Raw genomic sequence first — 23,409 nt, forward strand, 5'->3', positions numbered from 1 at the left:
CATTAGTTTACTAGTACTAATGAACCATATCTATACCCAAGGGGTCTTTCTCAGATTGCCTTCACACGTGTCATTTTTATGTATTTGTTTAAGCCAGTATCAGGAAAAATTGTAAAAGAATTAGCATTATATAAAAAAGATTAATATGATGGTGAATATTAAAGGGTTTCTACCAAATTAATAAGTGATCTATCTCCTAATACGGTAACTTATTGATTGCTGAATTGCCTACTTTGGACACATCATACAGAGGGATAAATTACTGAAGAAGGACATCATGGTCGGAGGAATAGAAGGAACAAGGCAAAGAGGAAGACCAGCAACCCGATGGCTTGATACTATAAAGAAAACAGTGGAGAAGACTCTGGTGGACCTATCTAGGCTTGGACCAGATCGATCTTCCTACAGAGCGTTCATCCATTAAGTCATCATGGCTCGAGGACGAGCTGAAGGGCGTTAAATAAAATTAAAATATTTATTACTGGGATCGAACCATGGAACCCCTACTTCAACAGAAAAATGTACCAACAATGAGCATGTGAACGCACCCTTAGGTTATCTTGTATGTATGTGTCTTATCATCTATGGAATTTCCTAGGTGGTTTTACACTTTTTTTTTCCTGTAAACTCTATGTTGATGGCTTTTCCCAAAAAGCTCTACTTTTGTCTCATCTAATGAGAGAACATTCTTCCAAAACGTTTTAGGCTTTCTCAGGTAAGTTTTGGCAAACTCCAGCCTGGCTTTTTTATGTCTCGGGGTAAGAAATGGGGTCTTCCTGGGTATCCTACCATACAGTCCCTTTTCATTCAGACGCCGACGGATAGTATGGGTTGACTGTTGTACCCTCGGACTGCAGGGCAGCTTGAACTTGTTTGGATGTTAGTCGAGGTTCTTTATCCACCATCCGCACAATCTTGCGTTGAAATCTCTCGTCAATTTTTCTTTTCCTTCCACATCTACAGAGGTTAGCCACAGTGCCATGGGCTTTACACTTCTTGATGACACTGCGCACTGTAGACACAGGAACTTTCAGGTCTTTGGAGATGGACTTGTAGCCTTGAGATTGCTCATGCTTCCTCACAATTTGGATTCTCAAGTCCTCAGACAGTTCTTCGGTCTTCTTTCTTTTCTCCATGCTCAATGTGGTACACAAAAGGACACAGGACAGAGGTTGAGTCAACTTTAAACCATGTCAACTGGCTGCAAGTGTGATTTAGTTATTGCCAACACCTGTTAGGTGCCACAGGTAAGTTACAGGTGCTGTTAATTACACAAATTAGAGAAGCATCACATGATTTTTCACACAGTGCCAATACTTTTGTCCACCCCCTTTTTTATGTTTGGTGTGGAATTATATCCAATTTGGCTTTATAACAATTTATTTTTTTTTCATTGAAGACAAATTAAATGAAGATAATAATCAAAGAATTTGTGATTGCAATCATTTTCAGGAAGAAATGGAGTATTCTCTGACAGAATTGCAGGGGTGCCAATACTTTTGGCCAGCAGTGTATATCATTATAAGAAATCTTCAAATAATGCATTTCTTCAACACATATATCATTTTAATCAGTATTACTTTGCCAGTATGGCCATGTCTGTGCTTAACAAAATTTTGCTGACAGGTTATTTTTAACACTCAGTGTTTGGCTTATAATTATAAGCACTGCACTGAAGCTGGCCGAGGCTTAGGCTACTTTCACACTTGCGTCGTTTGGCATCCGTCACAATGCATTGTGTGATGCATGTGATGGATGCGTTGTAAATAGTGTGCTAATAAAGGCAACGGATTCCTGTGAAATAATATGTTATGTTAGTTTTCTTTAGCCGAGAGAGAGAGCGCCCCCATCATCACCGCACACACACCGGCACTACCGCCCCCATCATCACTGCACACACTCCGGCACTACCGCACCCATCATCACCGTACGCACCAATCATCACCACACACACCCCGGCACTACCGTCCCATCATCACCGCACACACCCGGCACTACCACCCCCATTATCACCGCACACACCCCGGCACTACCACCCCCATCATCACCGCACACACACCGGCACTACCGTCCCCATCATCACTGCACTCACCGGCACTACCTCAGTGACATCCCCGCTCCTCGCGCAATTCACTTCAGTTGCTGCGTGGCGCTGACAGAGAGCGGTGGTGTTCCAAGGCCACTCCTGTCAGCTTCATGTAGCAGAGCTGAAAGTGTCGTGGGACCTCTGTGGATTACGTCGGACCTGGAGGGGTATTTAGGGATTTTAATAAAGTGGTGAAAGACGGTGTATTTTTGTCTTTTATTTCAAATAAAGGATTTTTCAGGTGTATGTGTTTATTTACTTTCACTTAGAGGTTAATCATGGGGGGGTGTCTCATAGACGCCTGCCATGATTAACCTAGGACTTAGTGGCAGCTATGGGCTGCCATTAACTCCTTATTACCCCGATTGCCATTGCACCAGGGCAATTCGAGATGAGCTGGGTAGAGTCCCGGGACTGTCGCATCTAATGGATGTGGCAATTCCGGGCAGCTGCTGGCTGATATTTTTAGGCTGAGGGGCTCCCCATAACGTGGGGCTCCCCATCCTGAGAATACCAGCCTTCAGCCGTGTGGCTTTACCTTGGCTGGTATCAAAATTGGGGGAGACCACACGTCATTTTTTGATAATTATTTATTTTACTGCACGATATAGACCCGCCCACCACGGCTGTGATTGGTTGCAGTGAGACAGCTATCACTCAGCGTGGGGACATGTCTGACTGCAACCAATCATAGGCGATGGTGGGCAGGGGAAGTAGGGAATACGAGATGGATTAATGAGCGGCCGGCATTTTCAAAAGAGGAAAAGCCGCCAGAGCAGTGTGCAGCCGTGCAGCGCCACGCCGGTGATCGGTGAGTATGAGAGAGGGGGTGAGATGGAGAGACCGGCTGACAGAGAGAGATAGAGATCGAGAGAGAGACCGACAGACAGAGAGAGACCGACAGACAGCGAGAGACCAACCGACAGAGAGAGAGAGAGACCAGGAGTGATTTTTAAACGATTTAGAACGTTCTGCTGGACATGCTGAGCATGCTCAGTAGAACTTGATGGAATCCTGTACTGGAATCCAGCACCATAGACATTCATTATGCCTCTTAACGGACCCCAACGAAATCCTGCGGAGTGTGTTTTTTTTTACAGGAACAAAAAACGCTACATTCAGTATTTCTTCCACCCGACGGTCACTGACGGTCACCGACAAAACAACTGATGCGCCGCAGGGCGGAGTCAACGCAAGACCATCCGTTGCAATCCACCCTTAATAGAAGCCTATGAGAAATAAATGGCTTCCTGCAACAGTTACCATAATTCCTCAAGGCAGGGATTGCAACGGATGCCGCACAACGCAAGTGTGAAAGTACCCTTAGAAGGTAAAGGTGTGTTCTAGCAATCCAGGCCAGCTTCAAAGCAATGCTTACAAAATTTGTAGAATAGAACTTCAAGCACAGCTTATGTTCTGCAGTGTAGCAACAGTGGTCGGCTTCCAAGGCAGTAAGCTGTAAATAAAAGTGTTAAGAAGGGCTGTTATTTTTAATAAGCAGTAAATTGAAAAATTACTAGTATTTACATGCACAATATCCATTTATGAAGATGTGGAGCCTTGAAGGTGTGATAAATAGAGAACATAAAGGCAAAGGATCAGGTTAGAACCCAGCTTATATAGTGAAAGGTACTGTGAAATAGTTGAGTGCTTACCTTTTCCAATCAATTATGACGTATTGTGGACAGATGCCTCTACCAACACTCAGATTCCTTAGGAGCTGGTATGCTAACAAAGCCAGGGTTAACTGATAGTCTAGTCTCTTTACCATATATTCATGATTGGACATACAGTTTAGCATTTTTCTACATGGCTTTTCTTTTACTGTGATACACACTCTCCCCTCCCCCCACCAACCAGTCACTAAATTTTCTCCATCGTATGAGATAGTGACTAGTGAAAGGTGGAACCGCACTATATAAGTCCGGATCTGCACAGTTTCAAATGTACCGGACGCAGGACTGGAATTATTAGGGAATTCCGGCTAATGATCCGGATCCGGCACTCGACAAATAAAAAGATAAAGGAAAAATAAAGAGAATAAGAATGAAGTAAGCACTTCATACTCACCGAGTCTCTGGCGTCACTGTAACTGCTTCTTGGCCGCTTATTCACTTCCGGGGCCGCTCATTATCTTCATTGCATATGCACCTCTTTGCCCGCCCACTGGCGTCTGTGATTGGTTGCAGTCAGACGTGCCCCCACGCTGACTGACAGTGTGTCTGATGCTTCCAATCACAGACCCTTTCTGCGGATCACTATCGAGGTTTACAAATAAATAAATACAAAAATTGGCATAGGATCCTCCCAAATTATGATACCCAGCACAGATAAAATACAGAGCATCCATCAATCCAAGTAATTTAACATATCAGGGGAAAAAAATCCCAACAATGTTTTACCATATCCATATGTCCATGAAAACAGGTATAACAAGAGGAGACAAAAGGTGAACTTCAATAGGATAAAAAAATAATATTTTTTATTAGATACACAGTCATCAACAAAAGTTGATGACAGTACAAAACCATTAAAAAAAGCATAGAATATGGATCGGCTATGCAGACAATACAAAACAGAAAAAGTGGTCAGAATTGATTGTAAAGGTACAATATCAAAAAGATGACAGACCTCCTGTAGAGTATAGATAAGCAATCAAGGCTAGCATGCATGTCACGTTGTAGACCGGGGAGCCATAAAGGAAGCACTTCTCAAGCTTCTGCTCTCCTTAGCTGTGTTCCTCACCCAACGTTACTTACTCCAGCTTGACAAATGGCTCTTTTGAATAAAGTTAAAAAGCAAAGGAGCTGTATGACATGAAGGAGAAGGAAGCACTGGGCAAGGAGTACAGCTGGGGAGAGCAGAGGCTTGAGAAGTGCTTCCACATGATGAACGCCCTGTAGACTTATTTGCATACTGATTCAAATGCAGATTTCTTGGTAATACACCAAGAGACTGTCTAGCTAAAGTTATGGTTGGAATTCTCTTCGTAATAGCTAAATGTGTATATGAACAGTTTATAGTTTTGGGGTGAAAAAAGACAGATTTCCTTTAACCCCATGACAACAGATGGCACACTATGTCCCTAATATGTCACCTCCCTGCTCAATTTTTCTGCAGGCTTGCAAGCCTAGCCCACATCTTTCCTGGCAGATGATGGCTGTGATAATCAGCCTTCATCTGCCTCTAACAGCCACAGGGGGAGTGAAGCTCCGCCCACAGCTGTTAAACTGTTGAATGCCGCTGTGACAGAGGCATTTAATGCACGTCAGCAGGGGTGCATCATTCTAACCTCTAATCGGCGCTCCTGCAACACAATTGCAGAACAATTGCAGCGCCTGAACCCCCACGATCGCCATGACTTAAAAATGCCCAAAAAACATGGAAAAATGCATATGAGAAAAACACGCAAACATAATAAAAAAATGCTCATTTTTTTCTGCTGTATTTTTCCTTCCAAAACATCTTTTTTTTATGTGCAGAAAAGAAGCACATAACAAAGCAATGTGAGCACATAGCCTTATACTCGCCGTCCAGTGTCTTCACCTTCTATCGACAAAGCTCCCATCGGTCTCCAGCAGTTTGTGCTCGGCCAGTAGCTCCGGTGACTCATGGAGCGCTGGCCAAGTCTATGAAAGCCTTGTTGTGGCCCTCATAGACTTGTATTGAGCACTTGTGATGTAAAATATGTCTTCTGACCAGGCAGAACTTGTGGTCACAAGATGGCTCCACAGGACTGGAGCGGCACTGATAAAAGGTAAAAACGCCAAAAGGTGAGTATAAGGCGGGCTTTGCACGTTGCGACATCGCAAGCCGCTGCTGCGATGTCGCACGCGATAGTCCCCGCCCCCGTCGCAGGTACGATATCTTGTGATAGCTGGCGTAGCGAAAATTATCGCTACGCCAGCTTCACATGCACTCACCTGCCCTGCGACCGTCGCTCTGGCCGGCGACCCGCCTCCTTCCTAAGGGGGCGGGTCGTGCGGCATCATAGCGACATCACACGGCAGCAGGCCAATAGCGGCGGAGGGGCGGAGATGAGCAGGATGTAAGCATCCCGCCCACCTCCTTCCTTCCGTATGGCCGCCGGCGGCAGGTAAGGGGAAGTTCCTCGCTCCAGCGGCGTAACACACAGCGATGTGTGCTGCCGCAGGAACGTGGAACAGCATCGTACCATCGCTGCAGCAAAATTATGGAAAAGTCGGAGCTTGCAACGATGATACGAAAACGACGCTTTTGCGCTCGTTTATCGTATCATCTAGGATTTACACACTACGACATCGCAAGTGACGCCGGATGTGCGTCACTTTCGATTTGACCCCACCGACATCGCACCTGCGATGTCGTAGTGTGCAAAGCCGCCCTAAGACTGGGGCAGGGACCTTATGTTAAAAGCACCACACCAGCAGTCACAAAGTACCCTGTCTAAATATTTGACAGGTTTCGGAAATAAGCTCATCTGTTTCTATCATTACTAGTACTTTATATAACTGTAATTTGTAATTTCTAGTATTTACTTTGTAATTTCTAGTATTATTATTAGAGATGGTCAAATAGTTAAATATTCGGGTTCAGATTATGTTATCCAAAAACAGTATTATTCCAGTATTCATCACGAATAACAAATATAATATATGTCAATGGGGAACTCAAGCATTTTTCTTTAAGATTTCCTAGCATTATATTTGTTATTCGTGACAAATACTGGAATAGTACTCGGAATTCGGATACCATAATCCGAACCCGAATATTTCACTATTGTCCCATCTCTAATTATTATGTATTTTATGAGATATAACATTGCTTTCTAACTCTTTATATTTCACTTTGTGTTTCGCTATATGATTTCATGCCTTCCTTTTACACTTCTAGCATATATAGTCTACCTATGTTATTCTTATTTTTGGCGTTTGTTCAAATTCTCTCTTTTGCAGATTGATGCCCCTCTTGTTTATATGCTCATGGCTATTTTCAGGCTGCAGCTTGCATTGGCTCTATCTGAGCTGTGTGTGAATATTAAGAGAGCAAACATGGAAATCATCACAGTCATTGTTTACAGTTCTAAACATTTAACATGTGGCTGTGTGGTTGGCTTTGATGGATATGTTGATCCAATGTCAATTATTGTAACAGTACATTAAATTGTTGCATCTAACATGTAGATCTATGTTTTTATTTCTTAAAAAAATAAGAATATAAAATATGCCACACATGGAAATGCTTTAAAGAGAATGCTTAACCTGGATGGGTGCCCACATCCTCTGAAAAGATATACTATGGTACTATGGGAAGGGCAGGATCGGGATCAGAGCTGATAAATGGCATGCTTTGTGTGAACGCGTCACCTCCCCTTAAGATTCCTTAGGGAATGCCAACAAATCACCCATAAGGCTCACACATCACAGATTTATACATTGCGTGCAGACTTTATGATGTTCACCCCACACCCTATTGCTAAGGGCTAAGCCACACGGCGAGAAAAACAGTGCGAGTGGAGTGCGATAAAACATCGCATTCCCCTCGGACCAATTCTAGCCTGTGTGTCAGCACACATGAGCGATTATTTTCTCTGCCCTAATCGGACTGAGAAAACAATCGCAGCATGCTGCGATTGTAATCCGAGACTCTTTCTCTCGCACCCATTCAAGTGAATGGGGCGAGAGAAAAATCGCACTGCACTCGCGGTACACCGGTGTACTGCCAGTGCAATGCGAGAATGTCTATAGCCGGCTACACAGGCGAGAGGGAGAGAAATCCCTCCCTCCCCTCCTGAGTGCCGGCCCGCCCCCCGCAGCTGAGGTCTGCTCGCACGAACGGACCTCAGTTGCAAGGACACACGCATGACACTCGGCTCTGCTGTACTGCCAGCACGAGCCGAGTGTCATGCAAGTGGATCGCAGTAATCCCCGTGTGGCCCCAGCCTTAGGCTCATTCTTGGCTGGAAGATATCCCCATGTATATTCTCCAGTAAGCAAACAATGCCATTAAATAATCAATCATCCAGGCAGAGGTCGGAATTAGCTGAGGGAAAATTAGACAACCATTATATAGAGGGCAGAATTGAAAGAAGAAATTAGATTCAGGATCAGAACCGATTAAGTCAAATTATTGTGCCGAAGTGAGACTAGGATGAAGAACCAAACCAGGGCCACAAGATCAGAATATTGTAAGAAGATCTGACGCTCCCAAGGGGTCAGGGGTTACTTGTCACCAGGCCGCGGTGCTTCTCCTGGAACGCCGCAGCGGCCTTGCCCGGTTCCGTGACCCCGGGTGTCAATAAAAGGCTGGGGATGGGGATGATGGGGATAGTTGTTCATAACGCCACCTGTGGTGTGCAGCCAATTATTAGCCGTCGCTGCGGTACTTCTCTGCTGGGGCAGATGACAACGCAGCTCAGATGGTTCAGCTCTCCACAGTTAGAGCTCGCCCCAGGGAGACAGACTCAGGCGGAACTGTTCAAGGTCTTTTACTCACTGGTCACACACCGCCTTTGGAGCAGCGGGCTACGCTGTGATGGGCCTCAGCCGATCCCAGATACTTCGAAGGTCGTGGCCGGTGGTTCCTTCTGTACATCTCCCTTCAGTGGTTTCCCTCCACCCCAGCTCCTGGGCCGTGGAATGGGTCACGAGTGCCTTCTACACTCCCCGCCAACCCTGGGATCCCCCTTCCTTCCTCAGAATCTGGGCTGAGCCTGCAGCTCCAGACCACGGGCCTCAAACTTTCCGTGTCTTTGCTTGCTTGGCTGTTCTGGAGTCCAACCTGACTTAGACATCGTCTGGTGCTAACTGTTCATAGTGTGTCTGATAGCTCCTCACTTTCCCTCTTGGTGCCCCGCCTCCCGGGTCCCTGAACTAGGGGGCATGAGGTCCAATAACTCATGATGGCCACCTCAGCACCTACCCTAGCCCGGTCCCAGTGACAGAACCCCCATGTTATGTATTGGTTGAGTGTGGTTGTGGTTATTACCGGCGACGACTTCCTCCATATCCGCGATGAATACTTCACTTCGGGTGAGGTGCAGTACCCTGTGGCGCCTGAGGCCGTAGGGGCACCACAGATCTCTAAAGAAAAAGAAAGGAAATGTAATGACCACCACATAAGGATATACAGTGTGTGAAAAAGGTATTGAACACGTCACCAATTTTCTAAGTAAACATATTTCTAAAGGTGCTATAGACATGTATTTACCAACAGATTTACCATTAGATGTCGGTAACAACTAATCCAATCCACAAAGGCAAAGAAATCAAACCATAGCTGTCCATAACTTTATTGATCTGTAATAATGAGAAATGATGCTCAGGTGGGATTTTGGTCCAGTCTTCGATACAAACACTCTTCAAATCCTGGAAAACCTGTGGGTTCCTTTTATGAACACTGAGCTTTAGTTCCTTCCATAAATTTTCTATTGGATTCAGGTCAGGTGATTGGCTCAATAATTCTAGCAGCTTTATTTTCTTTCTCTGAAGCCAGTTGAGAGTTTCCTTGCCTGAGGAATCATTGTCTTGCTGAAATGTTCACCCTTGTTTCATCTCCACTATCCTATTAGATGTCAGCAGATTTTTTTTTGTCAAGAATATTTCTTCACATTTGTCCATTTGTCATTTGTCTTCAATTGTATTTGACTTCAATTATATGAAGTTTGCTAGTGCTATGCTGAAAAACAGCCCCAAACCATGATGTTCCTACCTCCAAACTTACTGTTGGTATGGTGTTTAAGGCCTCCAAACATGGTGTTTATTATGGTATCCAAAGAGTTAAAGTTTGGTCTCATCTGACCAGACTATATTCTCTCAGTATTTCACAGACTTGTCTAAATATTGTTGAGCAATCTTTAAATGCGCTTGAACATGCTTTTTATTCAGCAATAGAGTTTTGCATGGTGAGCATACATACAGGCCATGGAGGTTGAGTTCATTACTTATTGTTTTTTGTTTGTTTTTTTTAAACAATTGTACCTGCTGATTGCAGGTCTTTCTGGGCTCTCCACAGGTGGTACTTGGCTCTTGGACAACTCTTCTGATAATTGTTTTTACTCTTCTGGCTGAAATCGTGTGGGTAGCACCTGGTCATGGGTGGTTTATTGTAGAATAATGTTCTCTCCACTTCCGGTTTATAGCCCCAACAATGCTCACTGGAACCTTCAGTAGTTAAGAAAAATTCTGTAAAAAATGAAATCAGTTAGTTTTGCAACAATAAGGTTGCATAGGTATTGAGATAGCTCCCTAGTTTTACCTGAAAAGATGTTTTTTGTGTGGTACCTTAGTATTAAGACACATTTTTAGATGCCATTTGAACCAGCTGAGAGGCAGGATTACTTTCTAGTTACTGACAGATTTCAGCTGGTGCTATGACTTTCCATGACTTTTTCTACTTTCTTTCTTCATGTGTGCAACACTTTTTCCTTGTGTCATTTCTCATTATTTTACATAACATCTATGGTTTTATTTCTTTGCCTGTGTGAATTGTATGGGTTATTACTGACATCTGGTGTGAAATTCATGTCAATAGCACTTTTAGAAATATGTTTACTTGGTGACGTGTTCAATACTTTTTTCACCCGCTGTATATGATACTCAAAGTGATCATTTTGGACTCAACATCTAGCAGCAGCACAAACTAAGCTCTGTACATGACGTTTTATGGCAGTCCCATAGACAATTAATGGAACAGAGGTTGAACTCTGTGAAGCCCCGTTCTAGGGATTCCGATCCCCATTATAGGTGTCGATGGGGGTCTTGGCAGTTGAACACACAACAATCTGTAAGCTATCTTTTATCCTGATGTTTTTGAGAATAAACCTTTAAAGGGTTGTCCAATCTAAATTCACAAGTCTGCAATCACTCTATGTGGCTGCAGACTTGTCAACCCTCACATCGCACGCACTGTGAACTGTGAGGATTTGCCAGTGTTAGACCCAGGAACGGTAGCCACGTGGCCGCACGTATGTGAGATATGTATCCTCCAGGCCGAAATCTGACAAGATGTGCATGTGATATGAGAGTTCACAAGTCTGCAGTTACATAGAGTGACACCATACTAGTGGATTTAGACCAGATAATCCCTTTAAATATTCAAGGGGATTGCTTGGATATACAGATGTAGCATTTCCTAATATGATGCACACATCACAATTTATATCTCAATGCAGAGAAGCATAACGCTAAACCATAGACCGATAGAGATTTATGGGTTTTCTTATCCATTCTGGACTTGGCCATTAAAGTGTATGGGGATCTGTTATACATGACTGAAAAACAGAAGGTATACTATTTACTTTAGGCTGAGGACACACGGGCATTTAGCATCCGATGTGAGAGCTTTGGATGCGTTATGCTAATGATCCCTGCCTCCCTCTGTGCTGTGAGTGTAAACCGAGTGTCATTATACTGTGATGCGATCCTACGATCGGAGCACAGCTACAGAGGAGAGGGAGGGACTAATCTCCCCATCTCCTCTATTATCAGCTGATGTGTATATTGCACTGCACTCCTGTAATGCGAGTGCAGTGCGATGTTTCTCTCGCACCTGAACACTTGAATGGGTGCAAGTGAAAATGAATCGGATTGTGCCCACAGCATGCTGCGATTGTTTTCTCTGTCCGATTAGGGCTGAGAAAAAAAAATAAGATGTGGGAGCGACCCCATAGAGTAACATGGGTCAGAGTGGAAAGCGTTTTTTTATCGCATTCCACTCGCTCCATTTTACTCGCCGTGTGTCCTAAGCCTAAAGGCTGCTTTACACGCAGGGACATCGCTAGCAATGCACCCGCCCCCGTCGTTTGTGCATCACGGGGAAATCGCTGCCCATGGCACACAAAATCGCTAGCACCCGTCACACGTACTTACCTGCCTAACGATGTCACTTTGGCCGGCAAACTTCCTCTTTTCTAAGGGGGCGGTTTGTGCGGCGTCACAGCGACGTCACACAGCAGGCAACCAATTGAAGCGAAAGGGTGGAGAGCAGCCGAAGGAAAGTCACGCCCACCTCGTTGCCGGAGGACGCAGGTACGGTGTTGTTCGTCATTCCTGGGGTGGCACACGTAGCGATGTGTGCTGCCTCAGGAACGACGAACAACCTGCGTCCAGCACCATCAACAATATTTGGGATTTGAACGGTGTCAACGATCAACGATTAGGTGAGCATTTTTGATCGTTAGCGGTCGCTCGTTCGTGTCACACGCAACGATGTCGCTAACGAGGCCGGATGTGTGTCACGAATCCATGACCCCAAAGACATCTCGTTAGCGATGTTGCGTGTAAAGCCCCCTTAAGGGGTACTTTACACGCTGCGACATCGCTGCCGATATATTGTCGGGGTCACGTCGTTAGTGACGCACATCCAGCGCTGGTAGCGACATCGCAGCGTGTAACACTAATGAGCGACGATCAATGATCACAAAATCGTTCCAAAACGGTGATCGTTGACACGTCGTTCATTTCCTTAATATCACTGCTGCCACCGGTACGATGTTGTTCGTCGTTCCTGTGGCATCACACATCTCTATGTGTGACACCGCGGGAGCGACGAACATCTCCTTACCTGCGTCCACCGGCAATGCGGAAGGAAGGGCGGGATGTTACGTCCCGCTCATCTCCGCCCCTCCGCTTCTATTGGCCGGCCGCTTAGTGACGCCGCAGTGACGTCGCTATGACGCCGAACGCACCTCCCCCTTGAGGGAGGGATAGTTCGGCGGTCACAGCAACGTCGCTGACCAGGTATGTGCGTGTGACGCTGCCGTAGTGATAATGTTCGCAACGGCAGCGATCACACAATATCGCACACACGACAGAGGCGGGTGCTATCGCGCGCAACATCACTAGCAATCACTAGCGATGTCACAGCGTGTAAAGTACCCCTAAGTTTTCCATCTGTGTTTCATCCATTTTTATCTGATCTTTAGGATCAATAGATAAAAAAATCTAGATAGTTTACCTTGGATGCAACAGGGATAATACAAGAGAAAAGGGTGCGTTTTACATGGATGTAAAAATGGACACGGATGTGTGAATGTAGCCTAATTCTTAACCAGTCGTGGTCACTTTTTTGATTAAGAAAAAACAAGTTGCATTACAAACAATGTTACCATGATGCTTAATAAGGTGTTATGTATGAAAAGTTAGTTTTAACGACCCAAAATACATTAGATAGATGTCTGCTGAAAAAAATATCAAAGGCTTTAAATGTTCCTAGAGATACAGTAGGAATCAGAGTTCACAAATTCAAGAAACACAGACTACACTACCTGGACGTAACAGAAGGAAGCTGTTAGCGGCTGCCACCAGATTCCTGAGGAGGCAGCTGGTCGAAAACCCTCGAGTGACTGCAAAAGACCTGAAGCAACACTTTGATGACAGCAGGCTGTGAAGTTTCAGTTTACTAAGTAAGAGGCTCATTAAATGTTGAAGGTCTCTAAGCGCAAACTCCAATGTGTACACATCTATTGACCCAAAAGCACAAGAACAACTTGGCTCCAATAGTTTCGGCATTCTATTCTGTGGAGTGTTGTAACAGAATTGGAACTTTGTGAGCCTATGCATCAGTGGTATGTCTATGGGAAGAATAATAAAGCATACTCTGATGTGAGGAAGCTAAAGCTTTGGCAGCATTGGACCTTCCAACAGGACAATGATCTCAAGTATACCTCAATGCCCACCAAGGCATACAGTCACTTGACTTGAGCCGGAAAGACAACTTTTGGTGAGATTTGTAAAAGGCATTTGCCAGTGGTGTAACTTGAAGCTTGTGGATCAAACAGTACTTCCAAATATTAGAGATTTTTATTAGTAATAGGCTGTTCATAGGGACCCCTTAGGCTCCAGGGCCCAGCTACAGTTACAACCCCTGCACCTATTATAGTTATGCCCGTGGCATTGCAGAATTGATACTTGTGAATATTAGTGAACTGGAGACCATTGCTCTTGGACAACTCTTCTGATAATTGTTTCCACTCTTCTGTCTGAAATCTTGCGCATAGCACCTGGTCGTGGCTGGTTTATGGTGAAATGATGCTCTCTCCACTTCTGGCTTATGGCCCCCCACAGTGCTCACTGAAGCCTTCAATAGTTAAGAAATTCTTTAACTAATGCCACCAGTTAGTTTTGAAACAATAAGATTGTGAAGGTATTGAGACAGGTCCCTGGTTTTACCCATCATGAGATGTTTCTTGTGTGGCACCTTAGTAATGAGGAATGGGCTAAGATTCTTGAGGACCGATGCCAGTAACTGGTGTCTGGCTATGCATCACGTTTGCTGCAGGTTATAACAGCCAAGGGGGTCTATTAAATTCTCTTCATAAAGGGTTTTAATAATTCTTCGACTGCTGTAATCAATAAATGTGCCATTTAGTGATAACTTTATAGAAACCTCATTATATTATATGTTGAGCTATTTAAATTATTTTTGTTTGATTGTCTTGGGGGTTTTTTTTGCAAACAGCAGAAAGTTTATAAATTTTGTTAATAAACCTAATTTGCAATGAAGGTGAATGGTTTTATTTGTAACTGTATATTTTCAGCATAGGTAGAGTTAATAATCCTCCTCTTTATATATACGACAAGAAAGAAGTTACAAACCACCCCAGGTGTTGTAGGTTTGAGCACATATGTGGAATGTGTCGCCGTAAAAAAAAAAATCTGTAAAATGAAGAAGATTAATATTTTCAGGTAACACACAATTCTTATACAATCAGATACGTTCCACTACTTGGCTTTGTTATATCACATCGTGCGATGGCGAGGCTGTTACTCCTCTATATATTAAATAGTAGTAAAAGTTAACAAGTCAGTGAACTACTATTAGTCTGTAATTTGATCGCAACGAAAAGTTGAATCCAGGTGCTTCAGGTTATATTGGGTTATTGCATGAATACGAGGGGGTTGTGGCGTTTGGCATGTGATACCTATGATCTCATTCCGAATACTATGATAATCTTTATTAGCCATCTTCTGCTTTTCTACATTTTTTTTCTACAGAAAAGAAGTAAAGAACAAACAATGTTATTAGAATTTTTACTATCTGCGGTCAAATAAATATTCTAAATTGTTCTCTGGGACACTCCGGTCTCTATGAGATTATATGAGATATAAACAATGAATTTCATTATATGTTGTTAAAATAAAATCCAATATCCAGCAACTACACAATCTGTTAGCAGTGACCTGTGACCGCTGCCCCTCTAGCTGTTGGGACACCACAGCTCCAAGCATGGTCGTTGAGGCTAGTCTTACAGTAGCTAAATAAATAAAGGTTGCGGATCACCACTATAAGGGCTTGTTCACACGTACCATTTTTGCTGCGTTTTTTTTCCCTTCATTCCTATTTTACAATAGCAGCAAAATATTTGAGATTTCTAAAATCTCATTCGCACGGTGCATTTTTTTCCCTTGCATTTTTATTAATTCATTAAACATTTTTGCAGAGTATTTTTGAATACATAAAAAGGGCATCAAAATCTGCATAAAAAATTTGCACAATGTACGTACACATCGATTTTCCTGCTAACACTGTACAAAAAAAGAACTGTGTGAACATACCCTAAGGGGATAAGCACCGGACTGTTGTCTTAGGCTACGTTCACATTGTGTTTTCCCTACGTTCAGAAGCTCCATCGAGCTTTCATCCAAACCCCCGCATAAAGGGATTCGGGCATATATGCCAATGACTATAATGATGCGGATGGAGTCACAGTGTGCTCTGTCGTGCATCATTTTCAGCCATATACTCCTATTGGAGTAAACTACACCTTGCTGCCAGCCTCGCATCGTAATCCTCGGACTGGCCAGTGGCTCTCCTGACCTGAACGTGAGAGCTACATAGAACCACTGTCACACTTGGGTAAGGAGAGCTATTGGCCAGTCTGTGCATTGCAATGCGATCCTCAGACGAATCATACGAACATGTGACTGTGCCCATAGAATGAGGCAAGCAGCAAGATGTAGCTTACTCCAATAGAAATATATAGTTGAAAGTGATGCACAACAAAGCACACTGTGACTCTGCTACTCCAACAAAGTCAGTGTCCCATCAGTGCATATGCCAAAATCTCTTTTTTTGGGGGTTCAGACGTAAGCCCCAATGAAGCCATTGAACTAAGGGCCAAACATGATGTGAACCAAGCCTGAAATGTTTATAGACAATTGAAATAAATTATTTTAATTGACCTAAACTGAACTGAACTTTATGCTAATCACACACACTCAGAGGTAGTTTGCAAATTGTTCTAAATTGACTTACAAAACGTGGTACAGGGCAGTAGGTGGTGCCGGGAATGAGCGATTAAAACACACAACGTTTCGACCCAATACTGGTCTTGTTCACATTGTCACTCAGATATAGAATGCAATGGGTGCTCCCATGCCTGTATCCATTTGTGATAACCAGTGATGGGCACCTTCTAGGTCCTGATTAGTTTAACCCACCAGCGTCTTGTTATGGCAGGGGTCTTATAGTTATATAGCCTTGAAGATGGAGATGGTTAATCTAACGCACCAGCGTCTTGTAATGGCAAGGGTCTTATAGTTGTATAGCCAAGGAGATGGAGATGGTAAATCTAATGCTCCAGTGTATTGTAATGGCAGGGTTTTTATAGATATACAGCCTTGGAGATGGAGATGGTTAATCTGATGCTTGAGTGTCTTGTAATGGCAGGGTACTCTTAGTCATACAGCCTTGGGGATTGAGATCTGTGCTCCCGTGCTTGAATCCTGATAGCTGTGTTGCACACTACCTCTGAGTGTGCAGTGATTAGAATAATTGACTATGTGGGATTTTCATCCCCTCTACCAGCACCTCCACTCTGAGTGCACGCCATACAGAATCTATAAGCTAAACTGAGCTTAAATGGAGGAGTCTGGTAGCCACTTATGTTTCTATCTCTTATATGACCCAAACTAAGGATCACAGCGGACCCGTCTACATTTGCTTTAAGGTACAGGAGGAGGATTGCACACTTGGAAAGTCCTTTTATATATTCCAGAGTGGAGTGCTCTTGCACACTTTCAGCAGACCCAATTTGTATCTATGTATTAAAGTCTATTTACACGGGCTGATTAACGAACATTCATAAGATCACTTGTTCCCGATCACCTACCTGATCAAATTGGTTATGCTGGGAGATATATCATCCTGAACACAGAGGATGTGCTGCCGAAAACATGCATGAAAAATTGAGGCAGAACGATTGTATTCACAATTATTCTCTCACATGTCAGTCCATATGAACAGGTTATTAGACAAGTGCTAATAATCATTGTCACAATTACTATTGGATACCAGGAAACCGGGGTTCCTAAGCTGTCCTGCAAGCTAGGAGGCCGTATGCTATCCTTAATTTCAGGGATACTCTTGATGGTGGAGAGGTCTGAGTCTCCTTCCTGGTCCTACTTCTGACCAGTCCTGATCTAATTCCCCCTCCCTCTCCTCCCAGGGAGGTATGGGACAGAAGTGTGATGAAACAGATAAAAACAGATAAGGGAAAACTAGAAGTCTGTTAAACAGCACACACACACAAAGGTAAAAACAATAAGGTTCAGGAGGAAAAAAAGGAGCAGGTGGAAAGCTACAAAACAACACTGGTAATCTCCACAACCTCACCAAGCACAACTTTTACCAGTAAAGCCCACTTTACATGTGTCGATATGTTGTGCGATCGCATTTGCGATCGCACCCGCCCCCATCGTTTGTGCGATACGGGCAATTTGTTGCCCGTGTCGCACAAACTCTGTAACCCCTGTCACACGTACTTACCTCCCAAACGACCTCACTGTGGGCAGCTCCTGAAGGGGGAGGGACTTCGGCGTCACAACGACGTTACACAGCGGCCGGCCAATAGAAGCGGAGGGGTGGAGATGAGTGGGACGTAAACATCCCGCCCACCTCCTTCCTTCCACAGGTAAGCTGCAGTTCATCGTTCTCGGGGTGTCACATGGAGCGGCATGTGCTGCCTCGGGAACGATGAACAACCGAAGCACAGAAGGACGTTCGATTTTTTTGAAAATGAGCGACGTGTCAACGAGCAACAATAAGGTGAGTATTTTTGCTCGTTCACAGTCGCTCATTTGTGTTACACGCTACGACATGTCAAACGAGGCTGGATGTGAGTCACTAACGACATGACCCCGACGACATATCGTTAGATATATCGTAGCGTGTAAAGCGGCCTTTAGTCTGGGAAACCACACCTCACAGACCAACATAGAATAAACTATAGCTGGCATGGGTGAAACGTTTCGACCAGTATATATAGGAGGGAAGCAGATGTGATTGGTCTCTCCACAACATAAGACCAAAGGAGCATGCAGACCAGCAAAGATTAACTCTTGCTAGTCTGCCTATGAATCAGCACACAGCAGGTTGAGTTCTGAGTCTGCCTGTGTTGATACCAGACTCCAGAGAAACCATCGGGCGGAGTGTCAGAATCTGCAATCTGAACAACATCCAACATCACCATGACAGTCAACAAAGTGTGTGCAAAACTCTGTGTGACAATCCTATTTATAGACGATCAGCGCTCATTTATCGGCTGAAAACAGCCTGTATAAGTAAATTGATCTTTGTAAAGATCCGCCATTGATGGCTGGTGCTTTGTTTCTAGAGAGGGGAGAAGATATACTAGCAGATTCTGTTATCAACAACATTTGATAATATAAGGTTCCTCACAATGTACGCTCTCAAGGCTTACCCAGACTTTTTTCATATTAGCTGAATCTGGGCAGATTTTAACTTCAATGTTAGGGTAAGATGTGCCTAAATTAAGCCTACCTTAAAGCAGACTTCTCACAGTACTACTGATCTAACAGTTCTTCTCATGACTCTGAAGTCCTACAAATATGGGACCATAGGATATATTGGTCACAGTATGACCTTTTATGAGTTCCTGCTGACACACAGCAACATGGAAAACATGGAACATTTTTCAATGGAAAAATAACATTTCTGATCTTGAAATAGCTGGTAACTGACCTGGATTACTAATCTGGGTTTTTTTCGGGGCAATTTATCCAAATTTAAAGGACAACAAGCAATTTTTTTATGGCCAAATTTGAAATTCTTAAAGGGGTGGTTCACTACTCTGCAGTAATGACCACATCCCAGTAAAACTGAAAGGGAAGTCTTTTTGTAAATACTTTGTTTAGTCAATTCAGCCTCTGAGTGGCTCTATTACGGTCTGTTCATCTCCATGAAATGACCCTCCGGCTCCGTGACTTCTGGGATCCGGTGATGTCACATCAACTTCTTGTTGACCTGACATAATCGCGGCCGGTCCCAGTGTTTCTGAGTGACTTGGCTGTGGGTGGAGGTTCACCGCTCATCATTTCGCACGCTCTCTCCTTCACTACAGAGCGCCACAAGCAGGAGCGGTGCTGGGCTGTGATGAGCGGTGAAACTCCACCCACAGCCCCATCACTCAGGAAGACTGGGGCCACCTCGGGGATGTCAGGTCTACAGGATGATATGTGACCTCACTAGACATCAGAGGTCAGGGAGCCCGGGAGGATCACTTTATGGAGATGAGCGGACCGCGATAGCGCCGCTCAGATGCTGAATTGGCAACACAAGGTATTTACAAAAAGCCTTCCGTATCACTTTTATAAACGTGTGGTCACTACTCCAGAGTAATGAACCAACCCTTTAATAAATATTAATGGTTAAATGTGGAATATTGTCAATTATCCCAATATTGTAACAAACTTATTACCATCATTTACTATGAGCAGTGAGATGATGATGATGATGATGATGATGATGATGATGATGACAATAATTTGCTCATTTACCACTAAAATTACAGACACTGGAAAAAAAGTCCTGTTTTTACGAACGTCCCAGGAGTTTCTGGACGGCTTTATGTTACTGACCAGTTAGGCAATATACAATAAAATGACAAATATTCCATTTTAGAAGAAATAACTAAATCAAGGAAATTCTTTTCCAATATTAATAGTGACAGACAGCGCAGCCTTCCCGCCCGCTCCTGTCTTGCTGGAGTAATTTCTCGGCTGCTTGTAGGGAGGCAGTCTTAGCCTTAGGGATTCTCATACATAGTTTGTTGGGTTTTTTTTGACAGAGGTGTTGTGTAGCCCGTACACCGAAATGCCATATATTAGGATTCTAGTATTTCTACATTAGTGTTATCCCGCTTCATTGCCCCCAGTATTCCTGCTGGATTATGCGTGCTGCTCCCTGGACCCTGTTTGCTGCATTTCCCAGGAATGTGCCGACAGTACAGGTAATTAATGGTTAATGTTGTCAGTGCCGTAGTAGAAATGGGACTCACTTTTTTACTTTCTGGCGGTCGCAAAATTCTGCATTCACTACAGGCTTTATAAATGAAGGAATATATGTCTTTGGTTTAATCAAACTGGGGTTCTGTAGCTGCTTTGCAACTACAACTCTCAATATGTAGACTGTGTATTAAGTTGTATGCTGGGAGTTGTAGTTTCTTAACACCCACAGAGCTGCAATGTGTCATTGGGAGTCGGGAGTTATAGTTTCTCAACAGCTGGAGGAGCAGGCGGCACAATGCCGGGCTAAAGTATTGTGGAAATACATAGAATATATGCAGCTCTATTATCTTAATCACGATCACTACTTTCTGTGATGTTCATATTTTATTTTGCATGGATTCGGATGGTAACATGGATTGCATTCATACTTTACATTAGTATTTGTGAATCTCTCCTACTCCAGGTATAAGTACTGTATTACTTTCTGCCTTACCTGGGGACACAATTTTTTGCCATTTAACATATGACGGTGCAATGTGTTACCGGAACTCTAGCGTTACCTTAGAATTTATCCTTGTAGTTAATCACTATATTACTTTACATTTCTGTGAGTTGACTTTTAACCATAAAATTACATTTTGTGCATATTGTAGAAATTATAATTATGGCAATATAGCGTCTTCGCAGAGTTGGACAATACTGTGGCGATTCCAACGGTACTGCCGTCAGAACCAACAATTTTACGCGCATGGTTCCAGAATGGTGGCGTTTAAGTTTACACGAGAAAATAATAAAATTGGACAATTTTCATCCAGAAGAAAAATAATAGATTTTTCATCTGTATTGTCGTCCGTTTTTTTATACATCAGCAGTTATTAAAATGTACATGATCAAATATTTGTACATTAGTTAAAGAAATGAAAACTATCCATAAAAATAAGACGCTATATAGTTGATCCATTTTGGGATCCGATTTTTTTGGGGATGCACCCATAGACTTGAATATATGTACAGAAGAGACTGGAGCATTTTAGGATTTTTTTCATCAAAAAAAAAAAAGAGTTAATCTGAGCAAACTAATTGAATAACATTGGTGCTAGTGTAGCACTCAGACCAAAAATAAGGTACGGGTAAACTTGGCCTTATATAGGAAAGTTAGATTGTGAGATCAACTGGGGACAGGGAAGAATGTAAGTGCCGAGAGATTCTGTACAGAACTCCAGAATATGTCAACTCCAGATAAGTATTATAAAGAAATAAATGTATTGATATCTTACACATTCTAAGTTCTTGTGCAGACAACCATATTTTTGGTCTCGGTGTAACCTGTCAAAAAATCGGATCACACTCGGACCATTGTTATTCATAGCTTCTTAGTGGTGGACGATGAACATAGACTTAAGTCCATCGAGTTCAACCCATGACCTAACATGTTGATCCAGAGGAAGGCAAAAAACACCATGTGACAAAAAGTAAGCACCACATTAGAAGAAAAAATTCCTTCCTGAATTCAATGAAGCAGTACACATGACCTGTGCTGATATCATGCCCATGTGACCAGAAGGTGCGGGGCCTCACCCATCATAGCTGATACCAGGAAGCAACATTATTTTCCTGTTGGCTGAAGCCCCACCCCTTCTGGTCACATGGGTATGACATCAGCATAGATCCTTCTAGTCACAAAGTAAAATGATTCCACAATAGAATTAGCATAAATAACAGGGGAAGGGGATAACTATACATACCTACCCTATGCAACTATGAATACCCACCTGATCAGCAGCTGCTGTCATTCAAGAAGCTGTTCATTTTACAAACTTTAGTTGCTTGTGTTTCAAAACCTACACATCCTAGCTGACAATTAAAGGTATGGATAGAATTAGCCTGATAGTGCCAGTATAGCACTGGCTTTAGGTTATTTAGGAAAATCCTGATGATTGGTGCGCTTTAAATGTGTTTAGAAAAATTACCTTGTATTCATTGAACATTGTCTGAAAAGTGCTAGATTATAAAACCATAAAATAACGAAATTGGGACCAGGAAACACATAAAATCTTTCGATATCAGAGGCAAGGTTCACTTAGTACTATTGTGAAACCCAGTAACAAAAAGGAGACAGTTGCACTCTGTAGTGCTAAGATATGTGGAACAATGAATATTGGAATATAGACTTGTAAGGCAACCTCATTTTGTTCACCTTAGTAGGCAGGAACCAAACAAAAAGAGGTCGCCTTGCCATTGGCTGTTGGGCTCACATAAAACTGGCCAATTTTGTGTGCTAAGTATCTCAACTTTTACATGTTTTTCATAGCAGTAATGCATGCCTATATTCATTGTTCCACATATCTTAGCACTACAAAGTGCAGCTTTCTCTTTTTTGTTACTGAGTTTCATGTTCAGTTTGCACCTGTTCACATTAGAAAGGTAGGATGTACCATCAGTCATTTTCTGTTATTGGGAAACCCAGTCACGGCTAATTTGCAACCCTAATATTAACCCGATCCTAACATCAATTGCCAGTGTATTGAGCGTGCTCATGAGCCTGCACAGTTCCCAGCAGATCCCGGTTTTGTGACACAGCCACCATCTTCCTCTAACAGCAGCAACCATAGATTGCTCTGATCATTTCTCTTTAACTATAGTTTCAGTAGCTATTGTAAAGCAGCTGTCATTCATTGACAGTGACATTTAAATAGCTTGATTGCATGTGCTCTCATCCATTGGCTCTCCGAGCAATTCGGTCATGGCAGCCAGGGGCTTGATGAAGGCTCCTTGGCTGCCATCTTAGTCCTTCTATGAAGTCCAGATCTTTTTTTTCTATATATTGCAGCAAAACAGTAGTATTGCACCTATAAAACAAATCATTGCAGTTTTAAGTCCTATACGGGTACTAAGACGGGCTTTACACGTTGCGACATCGCTACCGATATATCGTCAGGGTCACGTCATTAGTGACGCACATCCGGCGCCGGTAGCGACATCGCAATGTGTAAATCCTAGGTGCGACGATGAACAAGCGCAAAAGCGTAAAAAATCGCTGATCTGTGACACGTCGTTCATTTGCATAATGTCGTTACTGCTGCAGATGCAATGTTG

At 43.2% G+C, this 23,409-nt stretch overlaps 1 protein-coding gene across 1 annotated transcript in view; it reads left to right on the forward strand.

Moving 5' to 3' along the window:
* Nucleotides 1-20,220: 20,220 nt before the first annotated feature.
* The window catches only part of LOC142289993 (uncharacterized), a 119,656-nt gene continuing 116,467 nt past the window's right edge, over nt 20,221-23,409 (forward strand). The window contains exon 1 of the mRNA XM_075333940.1: nt 20,221-20,315. The gene's annotated coding sequence lies outside the window, so the exon portion shown is untranslated. The remainder of the gene's footprint in view (nt 20,316-23,409) is intronic.

The sequence above is a fragment of the Anomaloglossus baeobatrachus genome, chromosome 2, assembly GCF_048569485.1.
Source record: "Anomaloglossus baeobatrachus isolate aAnoBae1 chromosome 2, aAnoBae1.hap1, whole genome shotgun sequence".
Classification (NCBI taxonomy): Eukaryota; Metazoa; Chordata; class Amphibia; order Anura; family Aromobatidae; genus Anomaloglossus; species Anomaloglossus baeobatrachus.